Consider the following 20687-nt stretch of genomic DNA (forward strand, 5'->3'; position numbering starts at 1 on the left):
GATTTTTTTTAAATAGAGAACTATAGACTAATATCCCTGATGAACACAGATGCAAAAAACAAATTCAAAAACAAAATACTAGTTAATTAAGTCCAACAGAAAGATCATTCACCCAGATGAAGAGGGGTTTACCTCTAGTCTGCAGGGATGGTTCAACATGCATAAATCGATTCATATCATACATCCCGTTAACAAGCTAAATAATAAAAACCATATGAGTATCTCAACAGATGCAGAGAAAGCCTCTGATAAAGCAGTATTTTTCATGATAAAAACCTTAAGCAAATTGAGTACAAAAGGATAGTTGGTCGACACACATTAAGGTAGCATGTGAAAAATTCATAACCAGAATTATACTGAAAGTGGAAAAGCTGGAGGCATTTCCACTAAGACCTGAACCAAGAGAGGGGTGCCCATGCTCACTATTGCTATTCATTATTATCCTGAAGTTTTAGCCAGAGCAGTCAAACAAGAAAAAGAAATCAAAATGATACAAATTAGAAAGGAGGAAGTCTAGCTATCCTTGTTTGCAAGTGACATTCTATATGTAGAGGAACCAAAAAACTGCATTAAGAAGCTATTGGAACTGTAAGAATTTGACAAGGTTTCAGGATATAAAATCAATACATAAAATTAATGGCTTTTGTATGTACAAAGAGTTCCATGGCTGAGAAAGAACTTGTAAGTCCAGTCCCCCTTCACAGTAACTGCAAAAAATTTTGAATACCTTTAAAGTTTAATCCAAGGATGTGACCAATTTCTGCAATGAAAATAATAAAACATTAAAGAAATGGATGACAGCAAAACATGGGAAAATTTAACATGTTTAGGGATTGGTAGGATTAATATCATTAAAATGCCTATGCTATCAAAAGCAATTTATAGATTAAGTGCAGTCTCAAACTACCTACAACATTCTTCTCAGATCTGGAAAACCTGATGTTGAAATTCACATGCAAACACAAGATATCATGAATAGCTACAGCATTTTAAAAAGATTTATTTTTTATTGTAAATGCAGTTCAGATTTATGGAGAGAAGGAGAGACAGAAAGACCTTCCATCCACTGGTTCACTTCCCAAATGGCTGCAACAGCCAGAGCTGAGCCATTCTGAAGCCAGGAGTTAGGAGCTTCTGGGTCTCCCATGTGAGTTCAGAGTCCCAAGGCTTTGAGCCATCTTACACTGTTTGCCCAGGCCATAAGCAGGGAGCTGTATAGGAAGTGGAGCAGCTGGGACACAAATGGGTGACATATGGGATCTCAGCATGTGCAAGGTGAGGATTTAGCCATTGAGCCATCACACCAGGCCCTAGATAAAGCAAACAAATCTGGAGACATCAAACACCAGACATCAAGATATACTACTTGGCAACTGTAATCAAAGTAGCCTGGCATTGGTATAAAAACAGAGCTGAAGATCAACGGAATAGAAATCCCAGACATGAACCACACATCAACAGCCAAGCAGTCTTTGACAAGCACACTAAAATCAATCCAGTAAGAAAGGTATATCTCTTCAACAACTGGTGCTTGGAAAACTCAATCTACATATGCAGAAGCATGAAACAAGACCACCACCTCATATCTTACATCTTAAGATATCTTTTAGATCTTATATCAACTCTAAATAGCTCAAGAATGCAGGTCTATGACCTAATACCATCAAATTACCAAGGGAAAATATTGGTGACAACTTGCAAGAGATAGGCATTGGCAGAGGCTTCTTAAGAACCCAGAAACATAGGTAACTGAGGCAAAAATAAGTAAAATTACATCAAGCAAGAAAATTCAGCACCACAAAGAAAACCATCAACAAAGTGAAGATACAGCCAACAAAATGGGAGAAAATATTTACAAAGAACACAACTGATAGTGGATTAATTTCCAGGATATATAAAGAGCTCAAGAAACTCAGTGAAAATAAAACCAACAGTCCAGAGATGGGCAAAAGACACAAGCAGGCACTTCTCCAATGAAGAAATTCAAACAGCCAACAAGCATCCAAAAATGCTCAGGTTTGCTAGCCATCAGGGAAATGCAAATAAAAACCACAATGAGGTTTCATCCTCACCACAGTTAGAATGACTCTCTGAAAATTGTAACATAAATAAATACTGGGGATGACGTGGGAGAGAAAATGTACCCTCATTCACTACTGGTGGAAATACAAACTAGTACAACCATGATGGAAGACGGCATGGAAATTCCTCTGAGATTTGAAAATAGATGCACCATATGACCCAGCCAACTCACTCCTATGACTTTTTTCCAAATGAGATTAAGTCAGCATATTAGAGAGTCATCTGCACACCCACAGTTATAGAAGCTCAATTCACAATGGCTAAGGTGCAGAATCAGTCTAGATGCTTTATCCACAGATGCGTGGTTAGAGAAAATCTGGAATATATGCACTATGGAATGCTACTCAGCCATAAAAAAGAATGAAATCTTACATTTTGCAACTAAATGAATAATTGGAAACTTTTATGCTTAGTGAAGTAAGACAATCCCCCCCCCCCAAATGAGTATCATGATAACTAATAAACACAGTACAAAAACTTAGTCTATAGATGTAAGCGTGACGTTCTGGGATTGCTATGTATAGTTTGTCTATACATCTGAGGAATAGTTTTTATTTTCTTTTGAAATTTGTTTTGTTATTATATATTTAAGATTTATTTTTGTTGAAAAGATTTATTATTGTTGAAAAGCAGAGGAAAGATCTTCCATTTGCTGGTTCATTCCCTAAATGGCTGCAATGGCCAGAGCTCAACCTGCTCAAAGCCCGGAGCTTCTTCTAAGTCTCTTCTCATGGGAGGACTTAGGCCTCCTCTGTTGCTTTCCCAGGCACAGTAGCAGGGAGCTGGATGGGAAGCAGAGCATTCAGGATTTGAACTAGCACTTATATGGGATAGCAGTGCTGTGGGTAGAGGCTTAACTTGCCATGGCACCAGCCCCTATTGTTATTTTCTACTTGCCACATGTTGATATGTTTGCCTATTGGAATATCAGACCTGTGATCGTGAAAGGAAATATAAGCATGCTGTTTTTAAAAAGGAGGAGGATAAAGAAGGGTGCATGGGGGATGGGGCAGGAAGTAAGTTCCTAAATATGCATGGCAATATAATGTGCATTTTCCATTTTATATTAATTTTTTAAAGCTATGCTTAGATAAGGCAGCCTTCATACAAAACACAAAACAGAAAGTTATACAGGTGAACAAGTATATACATATATTCTCACAAATTAACTGTATAATGGAGACTAACATACCAGGAAGTGAAGACACACTGCAGTATGCATCTCTACTCCTGAATAAAAGAACTCCCAATGAAACTGTTAAGTATGCCTTGACAGCACATGAGATTTTCTGTCTTTGTCAATACCTCTAATGCCATGACACACTTAAAGAGCAGGATGCTAAACCTGAAACTGTTATCAAAGGGCTATACTACAGTAATAATATGCAGGAAATAGTGGGAGGGGAAAATTGAGGCGGGGGGGTGGGTGGAAACCTATATCTACAAAACGGTATCATGGAAAACAGTATTAACAATTTAAAAATTCAGCAAAAAAAAGGAAAAATTAAGATTACCTCACATTTTTAAAGACTTCCATTTCTATCAAATTTGAAATAGATGTTTGTTTTCCTATGCTCTTAAGGTATTCAATAAAAACTGAAATTGTGTATTAGATTTTAAAAAGCTAGGTTTAGAAAAACTTAAAAACAGAATATACAAGAAAATCAGCAAAACCACATCTAGCATCTTGAAAATATTAATAAACACAAATAGAACATTCATTGGGAAAATAAAGAGTAGGAACAAATTATTAATATCCAGAATTAGAGTTAAAGGTTATGAAACGTATTAGAAATAATTGGGGGCTATTAAGCTTCATGGAATACATGAGATTCTTGAAAAATTAAACTTACAAAGATGAACCCAAGAAGAAATGGAAAATATGACTAAGCTTCTTAAAGAATTAAATGCTTAAATAAAAATTTTCTACTAAGAAACTTCAGTCTCAGATGGCTTCACCTTTAAATTCTCCCAAATGTTTCAGAAATATCACTCAAATACATTTAAGGTTTAGAAAAGCAGGGAATACTATGAACTCATTTCTGATGCAAAAGACCCTTTACACCAATGTTTGCCAAGCACATAAGAAAGGAAACATAGGAAGTCTGTAGCCGAGAGGGGCTTGGAGACCTGAGAAACAGCCATGAACCCTGGGAGTACTTTCAGTCTTTGGGGGCGGTGGGGGAGGCTGGAGACAAGCACTGAGAGCCCCCTGCCCCCTTGGAACCTGTATCGTACTGACTCCACCGCAGTGCTCTCTGGCCACTCCCCGCTAGGCTTGCTTTTAATCCTTGGAAAATAAATGAAGCCAAAATATTCTTAGGATTGCCTATATGCTTGAAAGTTGTTTAGAGATCAAGATAGAATAGCTGTAAGGGAAGCTTACAATAAACTTTTTGCACTAGACTCCTGATCCTTGGCTTCCTGTGTCTGCTTCATGTAACAGTGCTCCCACATCCTAAATCCCGAGATCCAAAGAGATCCACAGAAACCATGTCTCTCATAAACATTAATTCACACAGCTAAAAAATTAAAAAGAAAAACCCTATCAAATCTAGTAACACACCAAAACAGCTGGCTCTATTACAAGAATAGCACAATAATTGGACATGGATTGACTGATCAATGTAGTTTATTCCACAGCTGGATACTTCACATCAATAGATGTAAGAAAGTGTTTGATAAAATCTGAATGCATTATTAAATGGTACTGAGCACAGTAGGAACAAAAAGTAACTTCCTCAACCTGACAAAAACATTTATTAAAAATCTACATCACATTTCATGATGAAATACCAAGAAGTTTCCCCAAGATAAACAAGAAAGGGATGTGAACTGTCCTTATTGCAACATTCAATCAAGTAGGAGAGGCAAGGTCAGTTTCTCCTAGTCTCCACTCTTGTCCTCACTTTACACCACACTTCTCAACATCAGCTGTACAATATTTTCCTACTCATCAGCCGCAATTTCCCTGAAGATACCAACTGGCCAGCATATAATTCAATCCAATTCATGTCTGACATTATGTGCATCAGATCCCAAAGGTTGAAGACAGTCCCACAAGGCTTCCTGCAACTTTATCTCAGAAAGCAGGCTGCCATGTATACATATGATCTACCAGCTATTTTTATTTATTTATTATTATTATTTGTTACATTGCATTATGTGACACTGTTTCATAGGCTCTGGGATTCCCCCAACCACTCCCCCCATGGTGGAATCTATCAGCTATTTAAATCAAAGGTTCTGACCATCTCCTCCTTGAGTTCAATTACTTTGCTAGAGCAGCTCCGGGACTCTGGAAACACTTTGCTTATATTTACCCATTTGTTCAAACGGATGTGTCAAAGAATGCAGATGAAGAGCCAAATGAGGAGATTCATAGAAAAGAAACATGGGAGAAGGGAAGGGGTCCAGAACTTCCCTCTCTGAGCATGTCGCCTGCCAGGAAGCTCCATGTGTTCAATTACCCTAAAGTTTCCTAAGCCTAGACATGTCGACCTTCTGGAAGCTCTATACTGGTTAGGTTTGATGCATTAAAGCATTGACCACCCCTGATGAGAGCACCTTTCAGCTTCTCATTTCTGGACACTTTGAAAAGTCCAAACTTGCTCATAATGAAGCTGTGTAGGGCTCCCCAGCCCCAAGGTATATCATTAACACACAGAAGACTTGCTCTTCAGTAGCTACCAGGAAAGCAATGAAGACCAGAGTACATATTTCACATTCTTAAAAGCATTAGAGAACCTAATCTGTGCAAAACCAGAAAAATAATGGTATGACGATTACAAGAGGGAAAAGATTATCATTGGGGCCAGTATTGTGGCACAGGTCAAGCCTTCACCTAGGACGCCAGCAGCCCATGTGAGCAGCTGTTCAGGACCTAGCTGGCTCCACTTCTGAATACTACTGCTGCCGGGCTAGGCAAGGCCAGAGCCAGGAGTTTCTTCCAGGTCTCCCACGTGGGGAGTAGGAACCCAATCACTTGGGCCATCTTCCGCTACTTTTTCTAGGCCATTGGAAGGGATCTGGATCAGAAGTAGATCAGTCAGGACACAAACCAGCAACCAAATGGGACACTGACCTTGAGATCAGCAGTTTTACCTGCTATGCCACAATGCTGGCCCCACCATAAACTCCTCCTTTAAATCATAATTTGTACTAAAATAAAAATAGATAAGATAAATAGATATAAAAGACTATAATACATAAATACATTAAAATGACTTGATTATTAAACAATTTTTAAAAAAAAAACTTTAAAAAAGGAAAACACCAAAACAAATGCAGGACTAGTCTAAGTTCATGGACAAGAAAAGTCAACACGCCTAGTAACTCAGCGCTCCTTAGGTTTAGCTATATATTAAGTTCCGTCCCGATAAGCATACTGTTTGGTGCCTGAATCGATCATTTTAAAGTTTATGCAGAAATGTTAAGTCCAAAAGTTTCTTTAGCAAATTACTAAGCAACAAAAAATGAAGGACTTACAGTACTATACATCAAATAATTCTGACAGTTTGGTACTGTTAAAGGATAGACAAATAGACTGATGGAAAATAGAACAGTCTGAAAACTGGCCCATTCATACAAGGACAATCTATACATCAGAGGTAACACTGCAGGGCAATGAGGAAATGGCAGTCTTTTCAGTATGTGTACTGAGTCAATAGGATAGTCACATGGGGAAAAAAAAAAAAACCTTAAAAGATTTACATATTTTGGGCCCCATACAGTAGCCTAGTGGCTAAAGGCATAGCCTTGCATGTGCCCGGATCCCACATGGGTGCCAGTTTGTGTTCCAGCTGCTTCACTTCCCATTCAGTTCCCTGCTTGTGCCCTGGGAAAGCAGTAGAGGATGGCCCAAAACTTTAGGACCCTGCACCCACGTGGGAGATCCAAAAGAAGCTCCTGGCTCCTGGCTTTGGGTGAGCTCAGCACCAGCCATTGCTGCCACTTGAGGAGTGAACCAGTGGACAGAAGATCTTTGTCTCTCCTTCTCTCTGTAAATCTGCCTTTCCAATAAAAATAAATAAATAAATCTTTTTTTAAAAAAAGAGACTTACACATTTTACTTGAAAGTCAAACATAGAGAAGAATGGAGAGAGAGAGAACCTCCCATACACTAGTTCATTCTCCAAATGACTAGCACAGGCCAGAGCTGGGCTACTCACCCTACATTACAATTCCCAGATGAATTAGAGAGCTAAATGTCAAAGATAACTCTTCTAGAAGGTAATATAGAATAACAGCTTCATGACCCCAAAGTAGGCAAGACTACTTAACTATGAAAAGCCAATAACAGATGGGAAATGATATTTTCAATATTTACAACTGGCCTACAGCTCGTATTAAGGATCTATAAATAAATCAACAAAAGTCAATTCAATAGAGCCCAGGACTTTTTTTTCATGAGGTAGGAAGAGTCCAGGACTTTAATAGATACTTTACAATGTATTCATAGCCAATGAAAATGAAATAATATTCAAACCCAGTAGTTACTAGGAGAATGAAAATTAAAACCATAGTGATAAACTATTAACACTACCCTCAGAAAGGCCAAAGTTGAAAAAGGTTATCAATACCAAGTCCTAGAGACAACCTGAAGAAACTCAGGTTCCCAGACCCCACAACGTAGGGAAGTTGAACGTAAGCATATTCCTTTATTGGGCCAAAAACAATGAATCGGTTAGCCCTGCAAACGACTGTTATAAAAACCTGTGGGCAGCATTATTTCCAGTGGCTCTAGAGTAAAGCCAATTCAAATGTCTTTCACCAGTAGAACGGACAGGTAAACAGTGACATGTTCAAGAACTAAGCCATACTCCCACAATGAAAATAAACCAATGACTACACATGCAAGACTCTGGATGAGTTTCATACAGTCCCCTAGGCTCAGGGATTTCCCCTTCCACACTCCTTACTCCCTCTCTGGGGTGTTACTTATCCCCGCCCTTCCTGATCTAGAAGGTATTTGTGCAGATATGTTTCAGCTTAGGAAAATCAATGCAACTAAGCACTTCACAATTTGTGCGTTCTTCTATATGACTTTTCCATCTCAATAAAATTTTTTCAATGGAAAAAATTAAATATTGACATAGGTATATAAGAAGACAGACATTATTAGTATTTGGTGGAAGCTAAAATTGAAACTATCTTTGAAAGGCAATTTTCCATGGCAATACAAATTGAACCAGCAATTCTACTAATAGGATGTCTACAGTGATATATCTACTTGTTCACAGAGATAAAATACAAGGATATTCATAGAGCATGGTTTCTAAGCCTGTCAGGCTTGAATAAATTAGGGTGCATTTAAACAATGGAAGATCAATGTTTAAGACATACAAATGAATGTCAACCAAGCCTGGCCTGAGCCTCAAAGCTACAGTCCATGTTTACACATACAGGAATGGTTCTAGAAGGGCATGCAAGCAACCAGCAGCCAAGTTGCCTCTGCAATGAGTACCAGTGAGCAGGGCCACACCCTGCTGTATTTGAATTTTTGCTGTGTCAGAAACTCATTAAAACAGAGGCATGTTCTGTTGTGGTATCTGCTGACAAAGGTAGCCTTAAATGTTCTGTGGGGGTTCATGAAAGATGAATCTAGCATGAAAGCACATTTTGTTCTTGGTGCTTATTTGAAGTATCTCTGAGTGTTTCATCCCTATTTATCATGATTTGATGGACACTTGATGAGCTGCACATATTTATTTGACATGACAGCACTATGAAGCCATCACCACAACTGAGAAAGAAAACATCCTCATTACCCCCAAAAGTTTCCCAGTGCCCTTTTGTAATTCCTTCCACCCACATGTCCAGACAGCCAGTGTGCTAAATAAACCCTTTTTGGAAATAAGGAACTCTGATCTTACTTTGTCTGCTACTCAAGTTGATCCTTTATGGGAAGGGGTGACAGAGAATGAAGAAAGGGGAAGTGGAAACCAAAAAGCCCAGGACAAAGACTTAGTGAGAATCCAGATTCAAAGGCAAATAGCTTCAGCAACAAAGTCAAGGGAAAGGGATCCTCCCCCTCCTCCTTTCATAAGCAAAGCTCTTGAGCCTCAGGGTGTTAGGAACCTGCCCCAGCTTACACCATCTGAGCCCAATGTCTGTGCTTATTTAGCTAAAGGAATTCCCTCCAGGCCTTACAGCCACCTGCTGGAATCACCTGGACCCACCCCAGTTCCTAACACTGAGCCAAGCTGTGCATCCTATGGGGCTTTTAGTTTCTCCTGTTTTCAAAAGGGAAGTCAGAGGGGTCTATGCAGTGAAAGGGAAGCCAGAAAAGGGGGTGGGAGGAACTGACTTGATTCTGTAGCTGAGAGGGTACTCCTGGCCACCTGTCCGAAATGATCAGATGCAGTGTTTAGACTACGAGACAGCCATACTGGATGGAGGAGGTGGCATTGGAGGGAACCCAGCTCAGAGCCTACTGTGATAGGAAAGAGAAACAAAGAAGGCCAGTGTGTGGCACACTGGGTTAGGCTGCCCCTTGCAATGCCAGCATCTTGTATCAGTCCTGGTTCAAATCCCAGCTGTTCTGTTTCCAGTACAGCTTCACCATGATGTGCCTTGGAAGGCAACATAACATGGCCCAAGTATTTGTATCACTGGCAGTTCAGGCTCCTGGCTCAAACCTGGCTGTTGTGCTCTTTTGGGAAATAACCAGCAAACGGAGTCTCTCTGTGGCTCTGCCTTTCAAATAAATAGACCTTGTGAAATAAAGACAGAGAATGGGAGGAAGGAAGGAAGAAAGGAAAAAAGGAAAAGAAAAAAGGCTGTAAACCAGCAGAGTAGCAGCAAAAATGGAGAGGGGAAGTGTTCCAGGGCCTGGGAAAAGCACGTGTGAGGGTTGGCAGTATGCTGGGTGCACAAGACACTGAGCATTAATCAGGACTAGGGAGAGTGGGACAGGGAGGAGAGGAATGACCAAATCATAGATGTGGTGTGAGACGTGAAACCCCACATCGACCCTTTCAGCAGGTTACAGTCATTATCCCTACTCATGGATGAGAAAACTGAGGCTTACGGTGATGGAAAAGTTTATAAGTATCAGAGCCATGATGTAGTGCCTCTCCATGGTGACTTCCAGAGCTGAGGGCAGCCTGGGTGGCAGCCAGGTACATTTCCCAGTCCTGGGAGGATGAGCTCATGGCGAGAGCATGGGAACAGGGGAGGAAAGGAGTTGGACAGGCAGTGGGGGCTGGCAGAGAGGCAGGGCCCAGCAGGCGCCTTCCATGTCCCTCTCTCCAGCCCCAGGACCAGGCCTCTTGCCCTGCCCATCCTCCCTGCCACCCACAGAGAGAACTCAGGCAGGCCTGACCCTCTCAGGTGCCGAGAGCCCGTTACATAACCCGGCAGTACCCAGGGAAGGTAGAAGGACATCCCTTCCTCCCCAAAGGCTAGGTGAAACAAGGAGATTCAGGCAGAGGCACCAAGCATGGTGAAGCACAACAGCCCTGCCTGCCAGTGTGTAGTCCCAGTGCTGTCTCCTAACCTACCTGTGACAGGGCTTGGGCTCTGTGGCCAAAAGTGACTCTAGCAGTCTACCTCAGCTACTACTGCAGCCAGCCCACTGGTCTTGGTCCTGTTTGGGCATGTCATTGGGTCCTGTCCCACAAACGAATGAACACACACACATGACCTCCCATAGAGACAGCCCCCTGAGTCACCCACATCCAGCCCAAGTCACAGGAAGCACCTGGCTGTCAGAGGTGAGGAGACAGAGTGGGTTCTGTGAGTCACTTAGGGAGTCTCATCAATTCCCAAGCTGTCTACTGCACTTTCTCCTCCAGCATGACAGTAGGGGAGGAGAGGGTGCAGAAGGAGGGGGAGAGGGAGAAAGGAAAAGAAGAGGTGAAGGAGAGTGGGAAGGGCTAGGGGAGGAGGAAATAGGAGAGTGGAGATAAGGGGGGAAAGAGAGTAGGGGAGGAAATAGACAGTAGAAATGAAAGGGAGAAATGGGGAGGAGAGGAGACAAGAGAGATCCCTAGAGCCCCCACTTACTGCCCGGCCACCACTGCAGATCCAATCTCACAGTGGCCCGTGTTTCGTCCTCTACTCTGGTGACAGAAACGAAAGAGGGAACAGACATGGACAGGTGAGGATCATGGGATCATGGAACACAGAGTGTGTATCCTCGAGGCATTCACTGTTCCACCCCTTTCATTTCTGGCTGAAAACTTCTTATCCAAGGACACTCTAAGTGAATGACAAACTAGGGGCAGGACCCAGGCCCTCAAATGTCCACTCAGTTCCCTATCTCTATCACACAGACAGCAAGCAAGGATGACCTGAAGAGGCCAAATTGCCCATAAGCCTCACTCTATGTCCACCCCTGGAAGTGGCTAAAGCAAGTGCCCCCCCAACCTCCTCCTCAAGGGTCTTCAGGCTACCTAGCCAACACATTTATTCCCTGTGCCTTTCAAGTGTTTGGAACCCTCAAAATATGTCACACATACATGTGGAAGCCATGAAAAATTGAAAATAGGCCTTAAAAAACAAATTTTGTGTATAACTTTACTAGATAGGCTAGAATTTTTCCGGCTGAAAGTTACTGATGAACTGTGCATTCAGGATACTAAGTTCCCCTCATAACACACCTGTCCAGGAATCAAGGGTTGTGAATCCATGATCACCTCTCTGCCTGACCTTCATCAAACAAAAGGACTTCAATGTTACTTCCACAGCTGGCCAGGGCACATACCCTAGCTCCCTCAGCATAGCCAACAGGTGGTGGCATTCAGACCATGTCATCCCCAAAAGGAGTTAACTGGGACCTTCTTGGACAGCAGGAATCACAAATGCTGAGAATGCATCTTTACCAAAGATTACTGAACACCTCTACTAAGGACACAGAGGTGATGAGGAAAGGTCTGGCTCTGTCCTCACAGGACTCAGAGATACCAACGCAGCCAAATTGACCCTGTTAGATGAGAATGCAAAGATGGAGAGACAGATTGGCAGATGGATGGACATAGGAACAAAGGATCTCCTGGAATGGGGTGGCCTGGGCATTTCTCAACAAATTTGCCATGATCAGAGTCTGGCCTGACTGAAAGAGGACTTAGTCATTGACACAGAAATGAAAATGCTCATAAAGAACTGATTCTGGTCCAATGCAGAAGGGATCTATAAAAACCCAATCCAATCACCTAGGGAAGAGATATAATAATGACCAGAATGCTCCCCCGTCCAGGAATGCCATCCCAGGGATGGGGTGCAATCCAAGAGGCTGGAGAAATACACTGGGGAACAGGAGGCAGGTGTCAAATCAAGAGCCAGGAAGGAGTGCGGCTGCAGCTGGGACTCCTGCTAAGGCCATCTCCCCACAGGGCATAGCTCACTTCTCTTGGGACGAGTAGTAGCAAAGGAGCTAAGAGCCAACCAACTTGAGTCCTGCCTCACTGAGTGTAAGGTCTTAGCAGAGAAGCCAAGCCATGGACATGTCAGCAAGAATGACTGATGGTTATTCCAAAACACATCCAAGGCATGTTTGGAAAAACATGCTGGATAACCCAGAATCTGCTTCCTCTTGTCCTGCACAGATCTGTTGGGTCTCCAGCATTCAGATAGATTCCTCTGTGCCCCACTTCCCTCTACCCCACATGTCCCCCCATGCAGAAGGATAACACATCTCTGAGCTGTGACAGTTGTCCCTGAATCATCTTTCCCATCTGACCTTCCAGCTTCCAAGTGTGTGCCTTTCCTTAACACTGCCTTTGCTTTCAGACTGCACCCTCACTCTGAGCTGGTGTCAGCTCAGCAGGGCCCTGATCTTGCCAACAAGGAACCCCAGAGCCCAGACCCAACCTTGTCCTCAGGCTCCTGAGACTGCACAGCACAGCTTTTGTCCTTGCTTCCCTGACCTCCAAGTTTTAGGAGTAAAAGTCAACACGTCCTGTAACCAAATCCAGCATCTGTCTGGCCCAGCTGGTGAGAGCCAGGGCAACAGTGGGAGAGGCTTGTGGTGGGTGGGCACCCTCTATCCCCCCATGAATGTCCCTGGATGACCGCTGAGCATCCCTGGAGAGCCTCCATCTTGCTCAGCCACAGTAGACCACGAGGTCACACATTTGGGCAGCTTCTTCCTCCAAGTTCACTGTTCTGCCAAACACAAATGAACAGCCCAAAAAGGGCAGGGAGAGAGGAAGCCAAGAGTTTTCATTCTCATGTTTAAACCATTCAAATAAGAAGCCCACTGTGCAAATAACAAATATACAAATTCCTCATTCCCTAGCCAAATATTGACATTTCCCTTAAGTTTTCAGCAAAAATACCCATCCTTGGGCAGGGAGAAACTTGTGGTTATTGGACAAAAGCTGTTCTAAGTCATATACAAACATTAAAATTATGATTTGCAAACAAAAGTTACAGATTTATAGTGACTTTTTGAGTTCAAAAGTTATTTTGACATCTCATAAAATAAATCAGATTAATACATTAGGTAGTATCTAAAATAGAACTATTTTAGTATGTTTATTTTTATTGACTTTTAATTATATAATTTATAACTAAATGGCAATGGCTTTTATATGTAGGATTTTTTAAAATTTATATTTGAAAGTCATAGTTACACAGAGAGAGGGTGAGACAGAGAGAGGTCTTCCATCCACAGGTTCACTCCCCAGATGGTTGCAATGTTGGAGGCTGGGCCAGGCCAAAGCCTGGATCTTCTCCCAGGTCTCCCACATTGGGTGCAGGGACCGAAAGATTTGAGCCATTTCTGCTGCTTTCCGAGGAATATTAGGAGAAAGTGGTATTAAAAGTGGAGCAGGCAGGACTCGAACTATGCCAGCCCTAAAGGCAGCATGTATGCATGTACACACGACGCTGTTAACACCAGCCCCTATATTTAGGAATTTTAAATAACCAATATAAATAAGAAGGAAACAGTTGTAATCATGATTCTGAAAGCTGATATAGTAAGACATTTTTCCTGGAATCTTCCTGATGTAGATGGAATTTATCTACCAAGAAGCTTAAGATGGGAATGCAAGTGGATCAAGCAAAAGAAAACACAGCACAGCACAGGTCCCAATGCGCTTATCAACTAGAAAATTCAGATGGTCTCTCTACTCAGCCATGGCCACTGTGGTGCCAATAAACTCAGCTCATGACTGATTCCTGGCCAGAAGTCCATACCCAGAACCTCATTTTTAATAGTCTAGTCCTGATTTCCATCCAAGGCATGGTCTGAAACAGCAAAACTGTGCCTGGAGACTGTATGTGAAAAAAAAATGGACCAAGGAACCCATTAGAACAGAAGTTCAGTTAACTTGTGGATAATTTGGGGAGATAGAAAACTAGTTTTGAAAAAAGGATGAAGTGGGGCTGGTACTGTGATACAGCAGGTAAAGCCACCACCTAAATGGGTGTGGGTTCAAGTTCCAGTTGCTCTACTTCCAATCCAGCCCCCTCTAAAATAACTGGGAATACAGCAGATGATGGTCCAAGTTACTGGGCCCTGCAGCCCACATGGGAGACATGCATGGAGTTCTAGGATCCTGGCTTTAGCCTGGCCCAACCCTGGTGTGCAGCCCCATTGGGTGTAGACCAATGGATAGTTCTTCCTGTGTGTGTGTCTCTCTGCCTGTCTGTCCCACCCACGCACCTACCTCAGCACCCCCCTTTCTCTCTCCCTCTCCCTAACTCTGCTTTTCGAATAAATAAGTCTTCACAAAACACAAAGAGATGAGGTTGTACCAGACAGGAACTTGCCTATAGAGGGGACAAAGGAAAGGAGGAACTGGATCCCAACATCCTCAGTGGTCTTCGATAGCCAGGGGCAAGACATCTTCTTGGGGAATTGTACTGACCATTGAGAAACCAGGGATCCACCAGAATGCTGTTCTGCATAATCAGTGGCAATTGGCCATCAAATGAAAACCAGTATGCTAACTGGACCTGAACTCTGAAACACACAGCTGCAAAAACCAGACCTGGAGTATGTCAACATAGAAACCACCTAACCCACCAACACAGAGAAGCAGGGCTGCTCAATGTTTATATCAGACTCAAGTCTCAGCTCCATCCTCTGCTAGTTGCCCTGCCCTGGGTGTGTAATTCATCATAATGCATTTTCCTACTGCATAGCTGTTTTATGGGTAGAACAGCGATCCAAAGATCTAGAGAAAATCCTCTCGGGTTTTCAGCCAGAAACTAGAAAAATTAGTGCACACAAGTAAGAAAATTACCTGAGGCAGAGGAAAGAATCACTCATGGAGGAGAGAAAATAAACTTCTAGGGTCAGACAGAGCCAATTGTTGTTCTTGTTATCATCATCCAGAAAATACACATCAAGGCATGTCAAGTGGGACATGCTGAAGGGTATCATCTCAGCAGTGCAGAGACATTCAGTGCCACTAAGAATTACAATGGTGCTACCAAATTTAACAACCAAGCTTCCGGACATCTACCTGCGTCCCAGGACAAAATCCCAGAGTACTGGCAGGCTTGCAAAAATACCCCATACCAAAAAAGGTTAAATTCATAATATCTGGTATCTAATTATTTTTTAAATTACCAGGCATACAAAGAAACAAAAATATAGCAAAACATTTAAAAATGGAAATGATAGCATACATCTTTTCTGAACACGGTTTTGAAACTAGCAAGCGGTAACAAGAGGAACTGTAGTCATTGTGCACTACTGGACACTGAACATTTTTTCAAACTAATGGACCAACGAAGAAACCCAAAAGAATTAAAATTTTCTTGAAAAAAATTACTCAATACACTGACTTACTGAACACAGCAAAAGCAGTACTAAGAGGGAAATTCATGATTGTAAACATCTATATTAAAAAAAATCTAAATATTTCCATGAAACGACCTACTGATACAACTTAGGAAATCATTTAAAAAGACAAATCCAAAAGAAAAGAAATCGCAAAGCTCAACATAAGAAAAAATTTTAAAAGCCTTCCCTAAAAAATAAATGACATCAAGTTTTTTAAAGATAAAAATAAACAAACCTTTATTTACACAAGCCTGAGCAGAATGAAAAAGCTGGAATCATTACAATATCTGACTTCAAAACATTCTATAAGCAACAACAATTAAAACAATATGGTATTGGCATAAAAGCAGACATTCAGACAAATAAAACAGAATAGAGAGTCCAGTTTAAAAATTTACTTTTATTTACAGCCAACTAATTGTCAACAAAATTAGCAAGAGTATACCTTAGAAAAAAGATTATCTCTTCAATAAATGGTGTTGGGAAAATTAGACATACAACTGCAGAACACAACTGCAGCTATGTAAAAATTCAAAATTGATCAAAGACTTAAAAGTAGGATATAAATTATGGAATTGTCAGGGGAAAACATAGGGAAATGCTGCAGGACATTGATATGGGCAAATCTTTTATTAGATATGAGTCCAAAAGCAAAGGTAACATTGGCAAACAGAATGACATCAGAGTAAAAAGTCTGCATAACAAAGGAGATACTCAGCTGAGTGAACAGACAACACAAGATGGGGAGAAATAACTGCAAGTTATTCATCCCAGAAGGGATTAACATACAGAAGATACAAGGAACCCAATATCACGACAAATAGTGCAACTAAAAGTTAGTTAAATGGCCTAAATAGATACTTCCACAGAAGACACATGTGGCCAAAACTTATGAAAAAGTACTTCACATCAGTAATGATCAAGGCTGTGTAAAGCACAACCACATGAAAATACCACCTCACCCCAGTCAAAATGGCTAGTGTAAAGGAAAAAAAAAAATGCTGCCAAGGATGTGGAGAAAAGGAAAATCTCATACAGTACTGTAGAAAGGTGAATTAGTACAGTCACTACGGAAAATAGTATAAAAATACCTCCAGCAAACTAGAAATAGACCCTTTGCCTGGCCAGCAATACCACAACTGGCCACCTATGCAAAGGAACTGAAACCAGTACATGAAAGCTACGTCTGCACTTGTGTGTTTCAGCTACATTGTGCAGCAGTGGAGAATGGATAAAGAAAATGTGGCACACATACACAGTAAAATAACATTCAGTCATAAGAATGAAGCTCCGTGTTTTAAGGTAACATGGATGAAACTGAAGGACACTAAATGGAAAAAGGCACAGAAGACAAATGAGACGCGTTACCACTCATGTGTTGGGGCAAAAAAAGTTGATCTCAAACAGAGATAAGAATCATGATTATTACAACCTAAGAAGCACGTAAGGAAATGAGGGATGGAGAGAGACTGGTTAATGAAAACAAGGATACAGCATTTCTGATGTTCTACAGCAGTGAAAGGATAACTTGACAACAGTCAATGCAATATTACAAAATGCCGAGTAGAAAAGATTTCCGATTGGGAGCCAGCATGTGACGCCACAGGCTACACTGCAACTTGTGGGAGATCCAGATGAAACTTCTGGCTCCTGGCCCAACCCCAGCTGTTTTAACCATTCAGGAAGCGAACCAGCAGATGCAGGATCTCTCTGCCTCTGTCTCTTTCCCTGTCTCTCACTCTCAGTAACTCTGTCCTTAAGATAAAAATAAATAATCCTTACAAAGTTAAAAGAATCATTATCTTTTCTGTTAAGGAAGGTAAAGATCCAATATTAAGACTTAAGGAAATGTAAGAAAACAAAGGCCTCAATAAAACAAAAAAATAGACACTGAAATAAAATACACTGCAATATACACTAGAAAAGAAAAAATCAGACACTGTTGTAGAAAAGACAAAGTTAAAAATGTAACAATTAAAACTGAAAGGGAAGATTTAGAATAAGGAAATAGGAAGAGCAGAATATTCATGAACTAAGTGAATAAAATCATTATAGTAGTTAGAGAGGGGAGATAAGAAATGCTACTTGAGGAAGTACGTCCACCAATGATGAAATGAGTCCACAGTTACAAAAATCTAATGAACTCCAAGCAAAAGAAACATGAAGGGCTCTACTCATGTGGCGCCAGGCTGGGACTGGCCAAGGGGTCTACAGCCAGCATGACCTCAGACATGCAGAGCTCTCCAGTGTCAAGAACTAACACGGCGGATGTGTGGCCTGGCCTCAGTGCACACGTTGCTGGTTAGGACACCTCCACTGCAGACTCCTGCGCAAAGAGGAGGAGGTATACATGAAGAAGTCTGCCCACTCCAGCGAACTAACTGAAGACCTCAAGTGCCTCTTCAAAGGGTGAAAAGATGAGTAAAGCCCTTACTTTTTAAATTTTTATTTTTATTAGAAAGTGGGAAATACAGAAAAGAGAGACAGAGAGGAAGATCCTCCGTCTGCTGATTCACTCCCCAAACAGCCGCAACAGCCAGTGCTGAGCCGATCCAAAGCCAGGAGTCAGGAACTTCTTCTGGGTCTCCCGCATGGGGACAGGGTCCCAAGGCTTTGGGCTGTCCTCTACCGCTTTCCCAGACCACAGGCAGGGAGATAGATGGGAGGTGGAGCTGCTGGGATTAGAACCAGCACCCATGTGGGATCCCAGTGCATGCAAGGCAAGGACTTTAGCCGCTACACTGTCACGCTGGGCCCCCAGCCTTTACTTTATTCAACATATAGGAGCTACTGCATTGAAGATAGACATGTTTTAACCTACTTCTTCTCTCCATCCTCTCTGGAAGTTCCTAATGGCAGAACCCTTTAGTGAGTGCTTCCAAAAAACGTTAGATGATATTGGTACATCATAATAAGCTTATTATTAAAAACCTGATTATTCCTGTAGGCAACGTGGCCTACTCTTCAAATAACTTATACCACAAGTCACCTAACCTGTGATCAATCTATCTTCGGTAATTATGGATGACCAACAGCCCTGAGAAAATATCCTTATAGAACAAGGAGGAGCCTGTGTGGTGATGGGTGGAATCTGTCACCTCCACAGTAACAGTAATCCATTATCTGAAAGGGACATTAAAAATCTTTATACTGAAGCTAGATGGTTTTGCAATCTGCACAGGTACAATCTATCATCACCCAGTATTTGAGAAACAATAAAATACAATCTTCCCTTAGGAGCACACCACCCACAATTCACTTCTTACATGTTCATTTGTTTCAGAAGCTAAGACCTCCTCCGTGTAAAGATGACAATGCAGGAGGTGAAGCCATAGGTACCAATTGGAAATTCTCTGGTTCATGAGACTGATCCATTAGATGTGATAGGGAGAGATTTCTGAACTCAGAACAGGCAAGCCCTACTCCCTAATCCGCAGGAAGCAGCTACAGAAAATATAGCATCTGCATCCTTCAGCAACCCTTAAGATTAAAGTCAGAAACCTCTGAGGAAGGGCAGGGGAGGGGGTGAGAGTGAAATAAAACAATTAGGTAGCAAGATTAGAGTTATGAATTGAAGCCACACTTCCTGCTCTGCCCTATGTAATGACATCTGCTTACCTGTCAATCAAATAACCCCTCCTCTAACACATACCTTGCCTGACCTGGCTACTTGGGGTAGTATCTTTTTTTTTTTTAATTTATGGTACAATTATGTAGGGTCTGGGATCCATCCCCTCCAAATCCCAACCCCCAGCTAATTTTCTCCATATTGTTACAACGGTATAGTTCTTCATAAGGAGTCATAACTCCATCAGTCTGTTGTTTAAGTGTTTCCCAACATTGCTGGTACAGATAGTGTCAGACAGTCCAGAATCACACTGTCTATTGGGAGTCCATCTTTGATTTGGAAGTTGGGATGCCTATTGCACTGCACCTTCATATATGGATATGGTCATCTGTATTACTCCATCACTATACATTCCCTTAAGTGAGAAGCCACAAAATAAGGTCGACAAAACAAAAAACAAAACAAAAAAAATACAGCACCACAGAGTCGAAAAAAACACGCCACTGAATAACACATGGGTGACGAAAACACAAAGCCTAACTTGCATGATGATTTCCTTATATTAGAGAAAATATATAGTATTTGTCCTTTTGGATTTGACTTATTTCACTGAACATGATGGTCTCTAGCTGGGACCATCTACTTGCAAATGGTATGATTTCATTTTTTACTATTATATTTTTGGCAATCTTTACATTGTTAATTAGGGTAAAAATGTACAAGGGCAATAGAAAAGTGGGTAAGACCACTATTTCCCTATTGTTTCCTTCATATATCTGAGGTAAAGGGAATATTGAGGGAGAAGCCCCACCCAGTCTCCCACCCACCCCAGGTCCCGGATGTGGGGCATACTCTGATCCCTTGCTCAAGTGGTTTTGATAGTTCACAGTTATGAATCACTGCCAGTCTCGCCACTCCAGGCACAATGAGGCTGTTGAAGAATCCACTGATTGACATAGTCCATCATACAGTCTCCATTTGTCCAGAATTTTGCTGCCAACATATAGCTGAGGTGATTTCATTATTTTTAATGACTGAGTAATATTCCATGGAGTAGATGTACCACAGTTTCTCTAACCACTCCTCTTTGGATGGGCATCTGGACTGTTTCCATGTCTTTGTTATTCTAGGTTGTGCTGCTGTAAATACAGGATTACAGATCCCCTTCTCATATGTAGTTTTCATTTCCTTTGGGTATATTCCTAGGAGCGGGATAGCTGGGTCATATGGCAGGTTTATTTGCAATTCTGTAAGTGTGCTCCATACTGATTTCCACAGTGGTTGTACTAGCCT

This window comes from Ochotona curzoniae, unplaced genomic scaffold, assembly GCF_017591425.1.
Source record: "Ochotona curzoniae isolate NIBS_2020 unplaced genomic scaffold, NIBS_Ocur_1.0 contig_883, whole genome shotgun sequence".
Lineage (NCBI taxonomy): Eukaryota > Metazoa > Chordata > Mammalia > Lagomorpha > Ochotonidae > Ochotona > Ochotona curzoniae.